The sequence below is a fragment of the Anser brachyrhynchus genome (assembly GCF_964034855.1).
Source record: "Anser brachyrhynchus genome assembly, chromosome: 2".
Lineage (NCBI taxonomy): Eukaryota > Metazoa > Chordata > Aves > Anseriformes > Anatidae > Anser > Anser brachyrhynchus.
In genome coordinates, this window is record NC_137695.1 from 128,844,434 (window position 1) to 128,864,070 (window position 19,637).

The 19,637-nt window shown below is 35.3% G+C and overlaps 1 long non-coding RNA gene across 1 annotated transcript in view; it reads right to left on the reverse strand.

Moving 5' to 3' along the window:
* LOC308190358 overlaps nucleotides 1-19,637 on the reverse strand; it is a 620,619-nt gene that overhangs the window by 84,017 nt on the left and 516,965 nt on the right. The window lies entirely within an intron of this gene.

Here is a 19,637-nt window from a genome sequence, read left to right on the forward strand (position 1 = left end):
AAGCTTGAATATATTTTCAGCTCAACTCTTTTTTTTTTTTTTCTTTTTTCTTTTTGTGGAACAAAATGTTCTTTTAAGATTTCTTCTACATATTGACTTATCTGAGTAAACAGTCCTCAGTTAATAATGCAGAACACATGGTTCTGTTTTGATAAGCATAACCCCAGGGATTTGTGCATTCAGTTTGAACAGAGCTACTAGTCATATATTTTTGTACCAAAACCTGGGCAGCTCATGTTAATTTATGGCCAACAAAGGCTTTTTTGAGCCCTTTGCTCATCATTATTGAAATAAACTGCAAAGTACGGTGATTTTAAGTTCTATATAAGGTCTGCTCTATCAGATAATATTTAAAGCTGTCATTCAGGTTTGGGGTTAGAAATAAAAAAGTCATGAGAGCAATGCTTTTGATCTCATTTGAGCAAAAGGACAGAGAACACGGCATACTTTTCAATTTCATGCTCCTTAGCACCAAGATACAGATCAGAGTGTCTCAGCCTAGAGATGAGAGTGACTATTTCTTTGAACGCAAAAGGAGATAGTAGTTATACAACACTTTCTGGGCCAGTTAAAAGTGGAAATAAAGGGTTTAGCCACCATAAAATTCTCTAATGCTATTTAAAGAGCAGTAGTATGAATTAACAAGTAAAACAGGCTGTAGCTAATTCAGCAGATTACAAGATCCTGCCTGAAATCATCCAAGATTTCACAGCTGAAGGGCAAAGTACCTGATTCACTACCACTGTGTCATTGTTTGCTTTCCTCCCTCCCTCCCTTCCTTCCTTCCTTCTTTCCATAAAAAGGAAAATTTTAAATGAAAATGATAGAGAGATTAAGTATTTTAAGCCAAAGAAACAAACACATTGTTCATTGCTGCTGCTAGAGCTGAAGACTCCTAATGAAAACACATTTGCTGTATCACAAATCTTCAACTCACTACTACTGTTTCAATATGAACTGTTTTATTTCTGCAAGCTTTTGTCTAAGTGACACTGACCAAAATACAAATACAAATCCTTCTAGCTTAACTTCCAGCTATGAGAATAATTCCTTTCTTTCTTTCTGAAATGGTACCCCCCTCAAAAAAAAACACACACAAAAAAAAAACCTACCACCACCACCACCAAAAAAAATGAGCTGGTGACGAAATAGAATGTACAGTAGAAGGAAAGGTGTCAATTTAAAAATAAAAATAAAACTGGGACCATGTGGAGAGTGGCAACAGCAATAATTATTTGTATAACAGAGCTTATCTATCTTGCTGTGCAGAAATATGAGGTTTCAGAATCTTTCCATTGAAAGAGGAAAAACTTCTATAATTCTAACGGTGATCACTGTAAAAATAAACAAAAAAGTCTGATTCACATATTCCTTTTATTTTTATTTTGCCAAATACTTGTTATCATTCTTATTTACTTTCCCTTCCTCATAATGATTGATAACTTTTTTTTTTTTTTAATGAAAAGATCCACTGAGGTCAGTGAACTAAATTATAACATACTTGATCATGCTCATACGGAAAAAATTAATTGCCAATCAACATCATGAAAAAACATCATAATACTATTTAACATTCAGATTTTCATTTGTTGCAAGTATTAGTTGGATAGATCCTTCCTTCCTTCCTTCCTTCCTTCCTTCCTTCCTTCCTTTCCTTTCCTCTCAGCAATAAAATTAAAACATCATTGTTTTACAGTTTGGGGGTATGATTATTTCATCTAAGCTCTGGTACTGGAAATGCATTTTCGATATGCAGATATTTAATAGGAGAAAAATTAGAACATATTCATTTTCTTCAGTAACTATAACTGCACTGATTTAGAAGTAATTTGGAACTAAAATACATCATACTTATTATATTGGGTAAAATAAATTCTTATCATTGTAACATTAGCAGTAGCTAAAAAGTGTAAAATGATGGCAGGGACATTTCAGTTTAAGACTTCAAAGTTTCATGCTAACCTCCTAATTCTTGTTTCACAGCAGTTTTAATAAACAGTTTTCTTCCTTATACTGTGCTCTCCTATACCTACTGTGAGAGACAATAGACATTTGGGACCGAAATGAACACTAAGCTGCAGGTCAGCTTGTATATGCTGATTCTTAGGATTATAACAAGAACTATTCCTGAATTTCAGATTGAAATACCCACTGAGTTCTCATAAAGAACTATTTAAAGCCTCCACAATAACTTTACAGCAAAAAGGTCAAATAAGAATTGCAAGCAGAGAAGCTGCTGGAGATCAGCAAAGAGATTGAAAGTAAGGAAACTGAAACAAGCCAAAGACAACAAGCATGTTATCAGTCTCTCATCTATTCTGAGAGATCTTGTAACAACTTTGAAGGTTATCTGGTTAGCATGTATTTCTGTTCCTACATCTATAGGCTGTATATGGTTATATGACCAACTTTAAAGTTAAGGCAGGTGCTTTGCAAAGAAAACAAAATAGCTGGTTTTGGTAGATTAAATGATTAGTAATTGATAATAGCAAATTTCATAGACTCTGCTCACAGAAGCACCCCAAAAACACACAGACCATTTAGGAGATTTTGTCTCCTTCCCTCATTCTACTAAAGAGAATATACTGAGCCATCCACCCATCCATTGTCTCTTTGTGCAGACACTGCCTTGTCTGTTTCCAGAGAAGCTACTATTTTCATTCCATGGTAGGTGAGATGTGACACAGGTGCAGGCATGTAAGGCCAAACAATAAAGTCTAAATGGTTTTAAGGAACTCTGTTTAAAGAGAATCAATGAGTTAATGTGAAGTACGACAGAGATCTATAAAAATCCATGCCCTGGTGCCAAGATGAGGCAGCCCTAACTTTACAGAAGTTTGTAATATAGTAGTAAATCCTTTCACTGCTAGGATATAAGCTTTCTTTATGAGAGATTTGTGAGTTTTGCCCTAGGAAAGAGCTAAGAGCTACCCAAGCTGAAAGGACTAGAAATCACATATGCTGAATATATAGATATGTTAATAATAATAATAATAATAATAAAATCCTGACTTCTAAGCTATTATTGCCATGATTCAGAGCTCATGCTTACATGTGGACAGTCAATTTAGTTTTAGCTGAAGCCACATAATAGAACTGTATTTTCCTTAGTGATTTCAATTCCATTCATTAATCAGTTTAAAGTGTATTTGTCTGGCTTCCTTCTGTACTGTCCAGTGTTTGTATGTACGTGACTATATTGCTCTAACTTGTTTATTAACTTTCAGAACTGAGCAAGCTTTTAACTTGGAGACACACAACTCACGTTTTTTTCTTGAAATAACCAATAAAATTAGCAAATTCATCTTGATTTTATTCAGGATATAATGTGGAGCCTTAGTAGTAGCTTTAGTAACTCACTAACTAGTGGATCAATAATTTCTTTTTTATTTTCAATTAGCACAACATACAAAATTTCAAGGAGGGGAAAAAATTGCATTTCATGTAAGAGCTTAAAAAGCAAAGCGCCCTTCAAAAACAATAACTGCTAATGTAATTTTACTAGAATCCAGTAGGCTATGCTCATGGTCTGATTTTCCAGCTGAGATACACCTGGTCATCATTCATTCTCCATGCAAGCACATGGCTTGCTTTGTTTCAATGTTACAGACAGTTCTATTCAGCTTATCTCCACAATATGAAACATTTACATGTTCCAGAAAACTTATTTCATAACATTTATTTCTAACGATTTCTGACATCCATTTTCCTAGAGACAATGACTGGAAAGTACTGTGTCCTGACTATTATAATGTACATAATTATTGCAGGGACACTAAAAGCAAGCTGGCTTCCTCCTTTCAGATTGTCCAAAGTAAATTCTCCTTGGTCAGGGTAATTAAGTTGTCTGTCAGCCTTATCACCTTAGTGACAGGCTCTCCCCATTTCAGCTGGTGCTTGTTAGGGTAGGTAGGAATTTCTAAGAGCAAAAGCCTTGTGAGCAAGTGCAGAATGTAATTTATACCTCAATGTCATTTTCTGTATAAATACCAATTGATTTTAGTATAGGATCTTCTGTATATGGAATCACTCAATAAAATCAAAACAATTCAGATAAAGACTTTATCTTCCACGCACAAATGTTTAAGTGGTTTAAATATCATAGGGATGGATTTAAGTGTGAAGCAATTAGAGGCTGGAGTGATTTAAGAACAGTTTACTCATGAGTGAATGCTTCTATGTAATTTTAATCCCCTCTAATTTAACTTCACATTATCAGGCAATTTACATTAATTTCCTTATTGTTTCCTTACTTTTCTACCTGTACTTATTGGTAAGGAACCCATGAGTCAGTCTGCAGAATCACAGAAAGCTTTCAGTTCAAAGGGACCAGTCGGTGGAATCTCTTTTGGAACTTTTTTTATTCTTCTTTTTATTCTTCTGCAACAGGCTTTCAGTTTACAGGTATCCTAAAAGAGGAGGCAGTTTCCATCTGCTTCTCTGAAAAGAGCATTTGATAGAATTGTCATCTGCCAAATTTACTCCTTTCATTCACAGGAAAGAACTTCATGCTTTCAGAATTTATAAGAAAGTATAGAGAATAATATTAATATGGCTGTTTTCATGACTGGACAGATGGATGAAAATGGTCTTGTAGCATTACTTTCAACCAGTTGAATGTCTGATTCAACAATGAAAGGAAATAAGAGAGCAAAACTGATACACACACGTTGAGGGGAATGGGCAGTGAAGGAGGTGAGGTCAAACAAAGCCAAGCCAACACCAGGGCAAGGGTCATGTGCCACTGCTAATGATCAGGTGGCATTTTTTTTTTTCTCCAGATTTAAGGGAAATGTGAGGTTAAAGAAGATCACACAACAGTTTCCCAAGAGGGCAGCAAAGTTGAGCTCCACAACAGCTCAAACCAGAAGCATACCTTTTCTCACATCATGAGATGACTTCATAGGGTGCTTTCCAAAACTTGGGGGTGCTGCTTATTTATTGCTATGTAAAGAATAGGAAGGAGTTCTGCCAGCATGTGCAGGGCTGCTTGCCACTGGTCTTATACTGAGACTAACCTGTGTATATGTCTCACAGGGAAGCAGATGTTGGCGAGGGGGGAATTCCAACCTGTCTCGCTCCAGGGAGCTGAGACAGTCCAAAAACATTACATAATCTCTCTGGGCTGCAGCCAGCTATAAGTACAGCTTTGTCTTTGTGATGTATCTGGATGCAGATTCATATTTAATGCATAATTCAAGGAGAAGAACAAGGCTAAGCAAATAAAGAATGCACAGCAAACTGAAGCTGAGTGAATAGTTCATTGAAAAGCCTTCAGTATAAACCATCAGCGTGGCTTAGTCGGTACCTTTTCAGGCAATACTATCTAACATCTAGGTAAAAGGTTTCAATAACAGAGTGCTGGCAGAGTGCTATTGACTCTTTGTCATTGCACCAAGATGACTTCACAAAAATCTGTACTCACATCAGAGCAAGCCACAAAATGACGAGGAAATCAATAGGTCAGTTACACATCTTTAGGGCCAGCAGTATTATGAGAGTCACACTGAACTGATAATTATTAACTCTGCTAAATTAAAAACTCACTGGAGTTCAGCACTTTTGGTGCACCACGGGAGGTAAACGTAACCCAAGGAAATGACTTTATGGCAATTTAAGGATTTGTAGTTGTCCTTTTGGTTATCTGAAGCAGAACTTTTTGAAGGCAGACAAGGGAAAAATGGACTCCTGAAGATTATTTTCAGGCTGTTTATTATAAAATTCATAAAAAGAAAGTTTACAAAATCCTGTTGATTTCTAATTGTATTAGATGCCCTTCATATTTAAACGCCAGTAAAATGTAAGGGATTGATAGTTAAATAAGAGCGTTTTATAGGAAATGAAAGATAATGTATTGATGCCAAAAATCTTAACAATCTAAACTTCACTGCTGTCTGTCAGTTTTACAGGGGGGAAAGGTAGATATGAGTTCAAAATGATGGACTGGAAATGCCAGGTTGTCATGAAAATTATCATATGTAGAAAGCTACAGACTCTCTCCTCTCATTGCATTTAAGATATCTGTGCAACTTCTTAAGGGAGTCTGCTGTACTCCACAGACTACTTAGATGTTTTGACATTCAGTTCTACATCACTTTCTCGTTCAGAAAACTAACTTCCTAGATATAGCCATCCAATAAAATAAATTGCAATAAGCTACCCCTCTCCATCTGTCCAGGAACCTAAGAAGGACTAGTGCTATGACCACGAACAGATGGCTGAACTAAACTTGGGCACAATAAAAGCAATATTGATAGGCAGAGGAAAACATTTTGGACAAGTAACCAACACTGTAATAAAATTTTGCTTGAGGGACAGCTGCTCTCATTTCTCATTTCTTAAGATGGCAGGCAGCCTCAGCATCTTTCTACATTTCTCATTACACCATATGACAAAAACTGCCAAAAACCATCTTCTTTCATTTATGGCCAGCCATAAGATAAGACCTTTTGCTGGCTGAATCTGACCTAGCTACAGTTATTAAAACTTCTGTGGCTTGGTTTGCAATGCATTGAATTTGAATGCACTATACTGAAATAAATGTGATGGGTCTCAGACCACTGTATTGCCCACATACAATGGTGGTCTTTTTTTTTTTTTTTTTTACATGAAAATATCCAAATGAATTTTCAATCCATCTCAACTTTTGGCATCCATAATACCTTATGACAAGGAGATCCACACTTCAAATGAGTGTTAACTGAAGTCTTATCATTTTACTTAATTCAAAACTACCTTGTATTGTTTACTTTTAAACTCATTGTTTTTGTAAGAGAGTGGTCTGTTGTTCCTTATTCAGCTTTTCAATACCATTCATGATTTTATGGAAATATATCAGTTCTTCTTCATGTCTTTTCAGGCTGAAGAGGTGAAGCATTCTTGTTAACCCTTTTTATCGAAAACATTACATAATTTTGATCATCCTTGTTGCTTTTTTTTCTTTTTCTTTTTCTTTTTTCTTTTTTTCTGTATCTGTTCAAGTTCTACTATATTCTTTTCACAACAGGATGACTGGAATTATACCTGTTATTCAAGATATGAGCTCCCCATGGATTTGTAGAGTGTTTCAGTAATGTTCGCTGTTTTATTCTCTATTTTTCCTCTAATTTTCAACACTCGATTTGCTTCTTCACAGCTTCTGAGCACAGAACTGATGATTTCCTAGAAATATCTATTATAACCACAACATCTCTTTCCTAAATAGTAATGATCAGTGCAGAGCATATCAAAGGGAATTTTTATTTCTGTGAAGTTTTTATTCCATATCTTTAAATTTTGGGAACAGTTGGACTGGTGTTATCCACTTTTAAATTCCACTTTTTAAGTGAAAATATCTTTGGGATTGATTTAGTGGAAATAACCAAGATTTCTAACCCCCTGTAAAAAAATAAAAAAAAATAAAATAGAATTGACCATAGTCAAATATAAAGTAATGAAGGCATGCAAGATCTGTGAATGCATTTTTTTTCTCAGTTCATTGGCTGTATTTTAGAACAGTAGACATGCACACTGGATTTCCAACCACTCTCAGAGACAAACTAAGTGCATAAACTGGCTGAGCCACAACAGCTAACCATCGTTTCCATGTCAGCTCACTGTTCATAGTGAAGTCTACATTATAAAAAAAAAAGTAGAAAAAAAAAATTAGTATAATAATTCTTAGCATCTACTGACCTGCTCTTTACAAGTAAACCACCATGACTTGACCAGCCTCTAAAGAAAATCTCTGTCTCTGGCACCACAAGGCTTTTTGAAGGAAGATAGGTCATCTCATTAACTCACAGAGTTTTTGCTCTTACTTTCTCTATTCTGTTCAGAGCATGTGTCATTAATCAGCTTTCCATTAATATGGTAGCTGTATCTTGGCAACAAAACTCAAAGTACTCAGGGCTTACAATTTAGAAATATCCTCACCACTAGATCGAACAGTGATATGTCATTACTGCGAGGAGATGTTAATTACAGCAGAACTATAGAACTCACAATATAATCACATTTTAATGTGTTCTAAGACCTACTAATAAAAATATTTCCAAAAAGATGCTCGGTGACAGACTGATGTAATTACACTGATGCTCCAGTTTTTAAAACTTTGAAGAGTAGCCAGTTACAGGTAATATTTCAAAATAAAATCTCATTTTATAACCTTCTGTACTGTAATTATGGATGAATAATGAAAATCAATACACAGCCAGGAACAGTAGAAAATGATCCTAGTTAAATCATTCATTAGTATAATCTTTTATGTAGAATACAAAAATGAGCAACAGCTAAGTTTTCTTTTGCACATCTTTTCTTAAAAGAAAACCTGTAATGAAGCTGCAACCTGGAATATATTTTCATAACTGTGTCCTGAGATATTGTATTTCTTTAAGTACATATCAATTTCAAACCCAAGACTGCTCTGCAGGATGAATAGAGCTCTCCTAATAAATCATCCATCCTTTCCACTCATGCATGAAATCATTGTAACATGCATGACAAAAGATAACAGATTAATACAGCAAATAAAAAAGAATAATGTATACCTATATTTTTCAGGAACTATGTTCAAGTAGGATTGCTGTGTCTGCTTAACTCCTCTATTTTGTGCTTGATGCTGAAAGTTTTATGGAACAAAATATAATTTGAGTGAAAGGAAAGTCTTAGCTGTGTTAACATGACATTTGCTCTGACATCATAGCTGGCATAAAGAAAAAGCCATGGTTCCTATGTTGATTGACTACCAAGGTCTGAAAATTAGAAAGGGAGGAAACAGAAGGAGAACAGTAATTATATATACATATATATATATATATATATATTTAAAGGGGTGTGGGTTCAAAGGCACTAAAAAGAAAAGAGCTTTTTACAGCATTTTTTGCTAATTACACAGTCATCACTGCGTCACTTAATAACTCCTATTTATGGCACTACGGTGACACCTAGTGGTGCTCACCGGCCTGCACGATACCCTTGGGTGGACAGCCAGGTGCTGGTTACATCCCTAAGAAGGCAGCAGCTATAAATTTTGAGGAATCTTCTTGAAAAGCTATACGGAAGAATCTTGGGATGGCTGTGCTCACCACCTGTAGTCACCACCTGCCGTATTTCCTAGTGAAGATAATAACGCCTTTTCATACTGAGGACAATACACATGGAACTGGAAGAGAGAATTAGAAAGGTCACTTGCAGAACTGCAGCAGTACAGAAGAGACTACCAGACAACAAGGAAGTCCATCAGTATCATGCAAAATGTTCTCTTTCAGATGTGTACATACTCATGCAGTCAGAGAAAACAGCATTCATTTATCACCCTGTAACAAAATTCAATATCTTATGGTTGCTATACCATAGTGCAACATTACATCTAATGAGAGTAAAGGAAAAAATGCTGAACCAATCTATATATATCCCATTTAGTTTGAGATAACTCTCAAATACTTCATTGTGGTTGATGTGAATAAATTACAACTCTGCATTCTCACAAGTCTGTAGAACTTTAAACACTTGAAATCATAGAATGTCTTGGGTTGGAAGGGACCTTAAAGATCACCTAGTTCCAACACCCTTGCCATGGGCAGGGACACCTCCCACTAGATCAGGTAGCTCAAAGCCCCATACAGCCTGGCCTTGAACACCCCCAGGGATGGGGCATCCACAGCTTCTCTGGGCAACTTGTTCCTCACCACCCTCTGAGTAAAGACTTTCCTCCTAACATCTAATCTGCCCTCTTTTAGTTTTAAACCATTCCCCCTTGTCCTATCACTATCTGACCAAGCAAAAAAGTTGCTCTCCATATTTTTTATAAGCCTCCCTTAGGTAATGAAAGGTCACAATGAGGCCTTCTCTTCTTCAGGCTAAATATCTCCGGCTCTCTCAGCCTTTCTTCGTATGAGGGGGTTTAAATCTGGAGGCTTTAGTGACAAGTGCATTACAATCTGGATTTCAATATATAAAAAGTTTAATAGTGTCAACCTTTAATCAGTTTCAAATATTGAAAAAAAATCCTCTAACCTGTTTTCTCCTTCCCATTAGATTTTGTCTAGCGAATCAATTACTTTACATGGCATTTTCTGACACGACTTATTGAATGAAGAGCATTTGGTGAAATTGATAAGTATGGATTATGGATGAAATCCAGGGACCCAGTGAATTCAAAGGTTATTTTGCCTTTGAGTTAAAGAGGGTCAAGCCTGAGCTTTAATCTAGTTACCTGACAGAAGCAATTTAATGATGCTATCTCAGATACTTCCATGCAAAACACACAAGGTCTGATTCTCTTCTTTTTATTACGCATTCATTGAATTGCATGGAGGTACAGCATTATATATTCTGGAGCACATGAGATCAGAATCAATTCTATTGTTTTACTTGATAAGAGTAATCAAAGGAAACATGACCTAGTTAGAAAATTAGGTTTGAAGAAAGTCATTTAAATGTCATCATTGCTTTTAGACCTACATCTTTATGCAACGAATCCTACAATTATAGTAGCATTCCTTTCTGCATTTCCTGTATGTTATCCAGAACACTATATAAATTCATCATGCAGCTCTTATTCAGACAAGACATTTTTTAGGTGGACCTCCCTTTGCAGTCCATGTGTTGGGTAAGTCTGTGGTACTATTAGGCAAGCTGAGGAAGGAAGGGGACTTTCATGAACATTGTATCTCTGCATCAAGATGGAGTGGATATATGCCATGCCCTTGTGAGAACTTCTGAACACATTCATTAATTTCAGCCAATTTTACAGAAGGACAGAGTTGCCCAAAATATCAATTTCAAATAAGCTTTCTGAAAATCAGAAGTTTTTAGTGTTCCGTCCTGCCTCCCTCCAAGAGAGATGGTAGCACAGTCCTGCCCTGCTGGAGCCTGCCTAAGAAATGGTGGGAGGCTGGCTCCAAAAAGCCACCACACAGCAAAGCTGAGATAAACTGGCATGTAAGGAGTGGTGGAGGCAGAGTAAAGAGCAGAAAGAAACTTTGGTTTTAGAGGTGAATCAGGTTGGAGATAGTTGCAGGAGAAGTTTAAAGATCCTGAGGAAAAGATCTGTAAATCTTTTGGTTTGTACCTTCAAATTTTATCTGTCCTGGTTGTTTCTGGATAAACTTTTTGTCTGTTTGTAACTTTGGCTACAGACTTTCTGAACCTTAAGAAGAAAAGGTTTTGATTCACATTGTGACACCTGCAAGTTTGATAAATGACAACAGTGGAACTGACAATGACCAGAACAGTTTATTTCTCATGGATTAAAGGAAAAGAAGCTGAGCACCTGATAGGATAATAGGTTGGGACAGATACTTAGCTTGTTCTTGCTCTAACTGTAAAACAACCGTAGACTTTAATTCTTTAATTGCCCTTGCAGAGAAAAACTTAATAGGTTGAAATATTTAGTACACTATATTAAGTTCCAAGCCTAAATGGCTTTTGCAAAATGGTAGGCATTTTACATTTATTCACTGAGAAATGAATCTCTGTAATAAGGCAAACTCTTAAGTTTGATCAAATGTACTTCAACATTGCTGGATTAAATGGATGAAAGTACAGTACTTATTGAAGTATCTTTAAAATATTAAATGCTGTATAAAGTGTTTTGGTTTTTTTTTCCTTTAAAATAAAGATATTCTCTTAGGAGAAAAATCACTTCTAGCAATAAAGATTATAAGAAATGATGTCTAAATGTTGGAAAGTTTTAAAATAAATAACAGGAAAAACATGTTTTAGAGCTCAGAGGTCACATCTTATGAAAAATAAAAACAGGGGACAAAGTGAAAGATTTTTATGTAAAGTAAGAACCTTTCCTAAACTGTTCATTGTGCTTGGGACAGATTCAAAGATGCAGGGAAAAAAAAAAGTGAATAAAATATTTCTTACTTGGTTTGTCAATTTTGAAAATGTTTGCACCTATGTTTTAGCAGTTTGAACACTGTCAATAGCATCTATGTGAATGAATTTACAGAGTTATAGAATATATTTTTATAATTCAATAACTAAATGTCTGATTCTTAGACTTGATGATCCTGAAGGTCTTTTTCAACCTGAATGATTCTGTGACCTTCTATATGAATAACACCCATTTTTACAAATGCTACTTTACTCTTCCATTTCTTTCAAGGTAAATTTAGCACTGTTAATTAAAAGTTACAGCTGTCACTTAACCAGAGAAGGAACAATTAAAAGTAGTCATGTTATTCTTTTGACGATTTCTCTTTTGTTATTGGTCTTTTTAGACGTGCGTGAGGTGACTCACCTTCTTCTGTCTTCTTTTCACTAAACTTTGCAAAATCTTCTAAAAGACCAGAGAAGCAAATGTGTTGCTTTGTTCATGTACAATACCAACCAAATGCTGACTGAGATCAGTTGAAAAACTCAGCATTATACCTAACAGGATAGCCATACTCACAGATTTTTCTGAGATGTGCACCTCCCTGTGATATTTCATTGTTCATATCAAGGTCAGCTCTGGAGTAATGCTCTGATATACTGTCCTCGGATATTTCACTACTGAAAACACTTTCAGATTACATGCAAAATAGCAATCATGAAGACCCTAATGTCACTCCAAATACACTATTTTTTTTTTTTTCCTCTTTCCTAGCTAATGTCTTTTTGAGGATGCAGCATGAAGCTCTACTAATAACCATCCTGGTGTAGTATGGGGGAAAACTGGGATAATTAGTTTGGACAAACAGACCAAAGGCCAGAGCTGGAGGACATTCGTCATTCGTCTGTGGATGTGGTACAGTTCAGACTCTGTTATGATTTCAAACAAATACACCAAGGGTCAAGCACTGTGGTGCTGGTTTAGGGGGTTTTGTTTGTTTGTTTTAATATCAACATTTTTTTTTTTTTTTTTTTTTAACCAATGACTTGGAACTTTGGTGAATGTATTGGTGAATGTATTATGTATACATAAACTAGCAATGATACTCAGTGGTCTGTTACAAAAATATTTCTGATGGTATGGAGGCTCCTCATTTTCTCTCCATTTTCTCTGCTACTTGCTAAAACCTGTGAATATCTGTCCCAGGCTGCCATTAGCCAGCACTCAGTTAGCCTCCTGCTGGGTTCTACATATTTTTCTCCAAGAAAAAATCCTCTGGCTATTGTGCAACGGGCACCAGCATCCAAATACATCATATCTCTGCAGGTAGTAGATGCCAAAATGATTTTAATTTGTACTTCAACTAAAGAATAAACATTTTGAATTTTCTTTTGGCAACCCAGTTACTAAAGCTGAAAAACACTTTCTGAAGCAGCATTTGTAATTGCTTATGACAAGAAGCCGTGCAAACAGTCCCTTATATGTTTCTTTGAATATTTGAATTTTCCAATGATCCTGCTTTGACTCCTTTCCTAACCTGACTTTGCTCACTACTCAGCAGCACCTTAGCATGTAGGTTTACTGGTAGGAATGCTGACCAAAATAGATCCTTTGCAATACATCTTCACATGTTCTGCTGTGGCTGACTGTGAATTATTGAGAGAATGGTAAAAAAAATGAAAAAAAAAATCTGCTGGGCTGATTTTCAGAAGTAATTAGCTCACATAACACAAAACCCAAACTCACAAAAATACTTTGCTTCCACTGATGTTCCTAACTGATTTTCAGAAATATTTAGTATATCCACTAGGTCTTGCTACTAATATCATCCAATATTAAGTGTGGAGAACATTTGAAAATTTGATCATATCTTTGATACAAACAAATAAGAGCTCAAACGTCAGGCCAGTTACTTATTATCATTAATAAAAATACAGAATTCATTTAAATGTGATTCCTTTGAACCTTTGTACTCTACCAGAGAGTATCTGAAGAGCTTTAAAGTACCATTCAGGAACTAAGTGTGAAAACTGTTCAAACTGTTTGTGTGAATGTCCTGTAAGGGACAACAACAAATAAATAAATAATAAAAATTAATTCATCTGTGTCTATGAAAAAATGCAACAATGTAGTTGCACTGTGATGATATAATGTTTTATTCTTTATATATATTTATATTATTTATATAATGCTAGGATTTTTATGCTGATATTTATATTAAATCGACATAAGTATTTGTGGCTCTGTGGCTCTAGCAGACTTTTCTCTGGTTCTCTTCATGTTCACATTGCTTCAGACAAATTACTCATAATTTCTGGCATGTAGAAGTCTGCCTAACAGCCTTACAGGGACATCAGTCTCCTTCCATAGAGTGACTCCAGGAATGGGTGTTTCTCTCCTACATCCTTAACCACATTTGAAGGAATCTTTACATAACTTTTTTTCAAAACCTAAGAAGGAATCTCATTTTTTTTTCTGGGCTTTCCGCAGGCACAAGTTCAAACTTTCCATCTCTATTTTTTAACTTAAATATTTATATGACGTACATAAATTCCACCTATTTGTACCCTGTTTTCTGAAAATTTGGCCTGCTGGATTTATATTTTCCCTTTTTTTCTTCTTCACCCCCCACCCCTCCTTACTCTTATGGCTAAAGATATCTGGGAAGATTTTGTTTGGATATGTTACCTGGATGGAAGCTAAATATTTTCATGACAATCAGAAAACCTTTTTTTTTTTTTTACCAGATATATATATCTTTACAATCCTCAATGAAACAGTTGCAGTTTTGATGAAAGGAAGTCTTCAGTGTAGTCTGCAAATGTTTTGGAAAGAATGTGTTTCACCAAAATGCTCCCTTTTTCATTCTATCCCAGAATGAAGATATTTCAAACCTGGAAGATTACCTAGGAAACTAAAAATATAGTTCCCACCTAACTCAGAAAGAAAAGAAGATTAATCACATTCACTACTTAATGCCATTTATTTCCTTTAATACTGTTTTATTTTCATTGATTAATGATCTCATATCAATAAATAAAACTTCTCTATAAAGCCCAAAATTATTACTCCTGTCTTCTATATAGGTACATTAAGGAAGAAAAAACTAGTCTAGAATTTGCATAAAGGACTCCACTGCCTGGATGACTCGTGTTTGGGATGCATTCTCTTTAGATCTATAGTTCTGAGACCCCTTCAAAAGTCTGACCTGAATTACTAACTCTAACTTGAACAGCAAGGGAGAAATCATGGGTCTTTTGAAATTAATAGCAAAACTTCCAAGGTTTTCAAGGGAGCTAGGTTTTCATCACAAATCTGTCTAATGTAATAAAATCTAGATCATCAAATCCCTAGTCCTGGACTTTAAGCTCTGGACTTTCTTTTTACATTTACCACTGTATGGTTCATAATTGTAATGAGAATATTTTTCCCCTCTTGATGTAACATCTCAGGGATCAGCAAGTCTAGGTGGTCCTTCCACCCCTAAAAGAACTGAAATTTTTTAATGGAAATTGGAGCACAGATGAATGAGCTAACAGCAGGGTTCAATTTTAATGACAGCAACAAGGAATTCTGTAATTAAGCACATTAAGGCAGAACACCCTCTTTGAATTTCAGAACATCTCTAGTTCATGCTCTAACACCTGTTTTTCTTCCACTGCTTTAATCTGCATCCTCCCTTCAGGCATCTTACACTAAGGGCTTGACAGACTTTCCTAGCTGACAGTAGCTGGCATCCTTTTAATTGACAAGGGAGACCACTGTTGAAAGAGATTGGGAAGAGCATTCTCTCTTCCCTCAGGGTCTAAATGCTCTGCTTTTGCAGAACTCCTGCAGGACCTGCAAGCTAAAGACTTGACCTAAAAACGCAGTATTTGCAGAATCCAATGAAGAGCTCACCTGAACTTCACATATGTTCCGGTCTCTTTTTCTTTGGATTTTTGGCTTGAATCCCAAGGGGAGAAAGTTTTGTGTGTTATTCTCCGCATATCTGTTATTTTAGCAGAAAGTGGGATAATCTCCATTTTCACAAAACACTGAAGCATATGTTTATGTCCCATTAAAATCAGATGTAAACGAGTCTCTACCTAAAATTGTTCTTATATATTTGGTTATGGAACTGAAACACATTCTTTTTTTTTTTTTTTTTTCCCTTTACACATAAACCAGGTATAGACATAAACCAGCTGTGTGTTGAAAATCATGAGCAATCAATAAAAGAATTTATGCCTCATTATACCATGTGCATTCACACATTTGCCATCCAGTCATGCTGGTTTTCTTAGAGTTTTTACACACAGGATGGGAGTTAGTCTATTTAGATTGTATGCTTCTGGTCAAGAAGTCTTACCTTTGTGTTAGCATTTGATGCATCTGGTAGCGCATAAGTAAGAGCGGTGGTTTTAATCACTTGTTCTCCCATTGTTGTAATCCCAGTTATTTCACTTTACCTGCTGTCTATTATTTATGATTCTTGATTGTATTTGCCTAGTTGAATAGCCATTCCCTGGTGATCTGCTCAGATTAATAGTACAAATTCTTTCTAAATACTGTTTTATATGTATTGAAAATGTCTTGTATTTTTCATGATCTTTTATCCCATCAGTGCACATGGTTAGGTGTCACTGAATGGAACATCCACTAAATTCATATATGGCTTTCAAGAAAGAGTGAACTCCAAATCATCAGGAGTACTTCAATGATGGTGGAATAATTATGATTGAATCTCAGCTGATATTTCCAATTCGGCAGCCAGTATTCATGGTTTTATTATTTTAGTCTTCCACAGAATGAAAATTGATTATCCAGATTTATTTTAATTATTATTATTATTATTATTATTATTTAATGAAAACAATAGAATACTCTAGATTCATTAATTAGTCCTTCTTCAATTCTAAAATAAATCAGCTCCTCTGGATAAAATTCTAGACACAATATCATGATTAAAAAAAGCACACTGGTGAAGTCATACAACATATATTAAGCCTTGTTATTATCAGCCTTTTGAAAATAGAAACCTTGCTGAGATGTTCAGAAGCCAGTCATAGCACATTGTTTCTCACTACTGACTCAGCTCCACATTGTGTTTGCTTCTCATTCTACATTCAAATACTTCCCTCAATCTAATGTAAGCATTCAGCTAGTTAGATCAGAAATGTAAAACAAACAAAATACTGAAATGAGAGTAATTATTATTAGGTACACTTATAGCTCTAGTTTACCACCCTGTTTTGTCTATTGGTTTTGTTTTATGAAAATATGTGCTAAAAAGCAGACCATAGCTTCAAAAAAAGAACAAAGCAATTTTTCATTGGAAGGATATGCTCTCAGACACTGTATTCCATTAAGAAGTGGAAGCCCCAGGCTTAATGCCATAGAAAAATACAGTATAATAGCAAAAACTAAATAAATGGTACAAATCACTTTCAAGACAAAATGTACCTACCCAGGAAGAATGTGGTCAAAGGGTAGTGCTTTACTAGTAGCTTACTCCGTCATTCTTAAACTGGACCCTGTGATGTCCAGCATGTGCCTGACTTATCATCCCCCACAGAGGACTCCCCTGCACTGAGCGATGCTCTGCTCTGCATTGCCCCCCCCAACACACCCTCTAGACAATATTTATTTTGTCAATCTGACATAAGCTGAATACATAGATAAACCACGCTATTTTGCACACCTCTCTTTTGAAGAGCTGCCCAGGCTGTTGGCCAGTGTTATAACAGCCTCTATTATTTTCTTTTATTTTTTTTTTTTCCTCAGAAACCACATGCAAACTAGTTGGCCCTTGTTGTCTCTTGTCATCTGATGTTACAATGCAATCTATACTGTCTGTGAGCTTCAGAACACATACTGACAAAAGAAGTAGTTTCCCTGGTAACAAGGACCATATGAAAGCTCTCAGAACATATCCTCCACAGGAGTTAATTTGTTTCAGATGAGAAAGGTGATTACTTATAAGAAAAAAGAGAAAACAGCTGAGCTATTTAAGGATGAAATAGTAAAGAGTATGCCATGTTATTTGTTCCATATCCACTGTTTTCATTTATATGCATATATATGTTTATTTATGTAAATATATATGTTCTGTGTGAAGTATCATTGCATAAATACTAATAAAAGTTTGTAATGGACTTAGCTATGAAGAACTTCTCTGAGGGCTTCATTACATCACCAAAAATAAAAAATAATCTCTCAAATGAAAAGTTTAAATATTTCACAAAGATTCCAATAATGTGAAACATCAAAACACTACAGGACACATAAATACAGTTCTAGCTAAAAGATTAAGAAATGTGATTTGGTTGGATTGCCAAAATTAAAGGAAGGAAAAAAACAACCAACCAACCAACCAACCAAACAAACAAACAAAAAACCACAGAATAAATAGTAGCAAAAGTCATAACAATATTTAAAGATAAAGCTACCTATGAGGATATGATGTACATACACAGATATCTACATTAGGAAAAGTTCATTCTTTTTCCTCTGGAATAAATGGAAATATTATGATGTGATTGATCCAAATGGTCTTCCAGATGTGGAGTGTGGACTACGAATGATTTATGGCTCACTAGGTTCCTCAATCAAGTACCATGTGACTGTGATTGAAAGGGAAAGTTTTCTGTGCATTCATGAGCTGGAGAGCAAATGTCATCCACAAGTGGGCATGGCAGAGGAAAAGCATGTTGCAAGAGTCATGTGGTTAAATCTGATCAGTGCAATGAAGGCTTAGGGTGACTGCTGATTTGAGAATGTATATTTCCTGAGCTATAATAATTATATCAATGGAGATCCTTTGTCATAACATTTCAGTGAATAAGGATTCCTGTGTGCTTTAACAAGACCCATCTCTCTGAAAATAAAACAAATGAAAGTCCAAAATATCACTTAGAAAACAAGCAGCAAATGAATCAAATATCTTTAAGATGAAAAATGGCTGCCTAGATGTGATTATTAAAACACAGGTTTTCTTTTTTGAAACTTAATTTTTTTTTTATCAGCTTGGATTTCTGTGTTTTCAATTTTTGACGGTGTTTTATTACAGAACTGTAGGGAAAACTAATGCAAACACAGGTTACCTTGACCTTCACAGAACACTAAAACCATAAAGCTCAGGTAGGTTATATTAGAAAGGTCTAGGTCTCTATCTGTGTTGTCATAACTGTGAGAGACAACAGAATGTCTTTTTTTTTTTTTTTTTAGTTCTTAACATCATTAATATCTAAGTTTTTAAAGACAGTGTAAATATTTTTCCTTTCAGTTAAAGGAGGTGTGAAAATTACTACCTGCTTGAGAAAGCTCTAAATAAGCAACTAATGACAATGAAAGTATTTCAAAACACTTCATTAGAAATTTGAAGGATGGAAGGAAGGAAGGAAGGAAGGAGGGAAGGAAGGAAGGACAGACAATATCTCTTTAATATCTCTGTTCCCAGAAGAAAAAAACATGAGTTAACTATTCCTACAATTCAGTCATATATTAAAAATGTATGAAGGAATTCCTATAAATCTTACCCTTTGCAATGTGCCACACCTCAAATTATTTGGAAACTTGAGCTGAGCTCCAGCAGAAGGTTGTGGTTTCCTTACTGAAGAGCTCTGCTTTCGGGGAGTATATGTATTCCAGAATTTCCTCCTGCCCTCAAAATATTTCTGGTTACAAATCAAGATATTGCTTTTGTGTTTAAAAGACTTGACTGACTTGGACCAAAACTTTGAGGAATGTAGAAGTGCCTTCAAGGTTAAGTCTCAGTTTTAAAAGTGCTTTAGGCACACTACCTAAGGACAGATAGGTTCGCCAAAAGATTTCCAGTGTGTCTAAAAAG